We start from the raw sequence: 2,270 nt of genomic DNA, 5'->3' as shown, positions 1-2,270 counted from the left end.
GAAGTAGCATGTGTGAGGCCCTGGGTTCCATCCCTAGCACCACACACACACACACACACACACACGGACACACGCACACACTATGGGAAGACAAAACAGAAGACACTATCCTTGTCTAGGACTTTCTAAGTAAAAGTACAGAGCTTGAAAACAGAAGCTATGGAAGTGATTAGAAGACACAGAAGAATTCAGCACGGTAGGAAAGCAAACGGGATGCTCTGCCACCCCTCCTCCTTTGGTCAGTGGAATGGTGAGAAACCACCAAAACAGCCACGAAACCCAGGCTCAGGGTGCAGCTCCCTGGCAGAGCGTTTGTCTAGTGCGTGTGAAGCTCTGGTTCCATCCCTACAGCGCAAAACACAAAAGTCAAGAAGTATCCTACGCACTCCCAGCCTCCAAAATGTTTACCATTGATCTCACGCTGCATCTTCCTGGCACTCACTTCTAAGTTTAACGCACTTAAAAAAAATGAACACCCTTGTTAAACCTTTCTGAGTCCCGATGCCAAAGTGTTCCCTTATGAAACCTGTCCTTCACACAAAGGACACAGTTGAAGACAGTTGGTGTAAGCTGGATGAAACAAGAGGTCCCGCAACAAGCCTAGGAAAGAGAGGTGACGATCATTTAAGGCCAAAGGCTAGCTGGGAGCTGGGACGCAACCGCCGAGGGTGTAGGTCACAGGGTCTTCGTAAGGCTTCCTACCCACACAATACAGCTACGACTGTTACCACCACCCAACCACAGCTGACTAGTTAGCCCACAGCTTGGTGACAAGAGGGGCCTCTTTTTCTCTTGAACTCAGTGGCATTCTACCTCTGACCTACATATTTTTTATTTTTGCAGTACCAGGGATAGAACCCAGGGGCATTCTACCTCCGTGCTACATCCCCGGCCCTATTTTCTATTCTTACTTTGAAACAGGGTCTCATTGAGTTGCAAAGGCCTCACTAAGTAGCTGAGGCTGTCCTTGAACCGCGACCCTCCTTGTCTCAGCCTCCTAAATGCTGGAATTACAAGTGTGTGCCACCATACCTGGCCTGTTTTTTTTAATTTTTGAAACAGGGTCTCACCTATAAAGCACCAATAAATGCATATTAAAAAAAGAAACAGGGCCTAAGTTGCTGAGGATGGCCTCAAACTTGTGATCCTCCTCAGTCTCCCAAACACTGAGATTTTACAGGCATTTGCCAGAAGTTAACAATGTGTCCTTTTGAAACTTCTCTTTTCTCCCCAGACCTACACCCTTAGATGATCATCCCTAGCTGCCACCACTGTGGTTCTCTAGTCCTTCAATGAACAATCTGCTGAGCAATGAGTGATGAGGCATACAGTCAACTCTCAATGGGACTTGGGAGCCTGGAGTAACCCAGAGTCTCTGGATAATTAGGTGTGTGTGTGTGTGTTACGGGAGATTGAACTCAGAGGCATTCTACCTCTGAGCTACACCCTCAGGCCTATTTTCATTATGAAACAGGTTCTCACTAAACTGCTGAGTCTCCCTACTTGCTGAGGCTGTCCTTGAACCTGTGATCCTTCTGTCTCAGCCTCCCAAGCATTGGGATTACAAGTGTGCGCCACATCAGCCAACTTTCTTTTCCTCTTCTGAGGCTTTTCTGTGATATCTGGTTTCTTGTATTTGACTCCCTGAAGAATTTCCTGGTGATCAGCTGAAAAGACAAACAGTTCCCTCCTGAGAAAGGTCACACCAGGGTGTCAATGCCTGAGGCCTGAGGAAGGAGAGAAAGTGGCCCCTTGGCTGCTTTAGAGTTCAAGGAGACTCAAAAATCAAATGAGGAGCATTTTAATTGAGTGTCAGAAAATGATGCTACATGAACTTGGATTAGAAAACATGACATTAAGATGTGTGCTTTTCAAAAAACCAAAACTCTTAATATAGTCTACAATAGTCTTCTAGATCTTCCTCTTGATCAAAACCTTCCCAAAGCATCTGCCACCAGAACCAAGTCACCTCCTCATCCCCCTCTAGCTCCTCCACCCCCAGCTTTTTCCTTTCAGCTGCTCTGTGTGGGCACTGAAGGCCCTGGCCAAGGCACAGAACTGTCCTTGAAGCCAGCAACCCACAGGCAGTGGCACCCAGAGCCCCACCCCCAGGGCCTGGGGCAGAGGCCACAGAGCTGGCATTGTTTCCACTGTCTTGGGAAGAAGGAGTCAAAAGCTGACCCTCAGCACAAATTAAAGCCCAAGATGGAGAGAGAGGAAGGGCTGTAGGCCGGAGCAGGCTGCAAACTGTGGGCAGGAATGGGAGCTTC

This window comes from Muscardinus avellanarius (genome assembly GCF_963383645.1).
Source record: "Muscardinus avellanarius genome assembly, chromosome: 3".
In the NCBI taxonomy this organism is placed as follows: Eukaryota; Metazoa; Chordata; class Mammalia; order Rodentia; family Gliridae; genus Muscardinus; species Muscardinus avellanarius.
Note: the sequence above shows the minus strand (reverse complement) of the source record.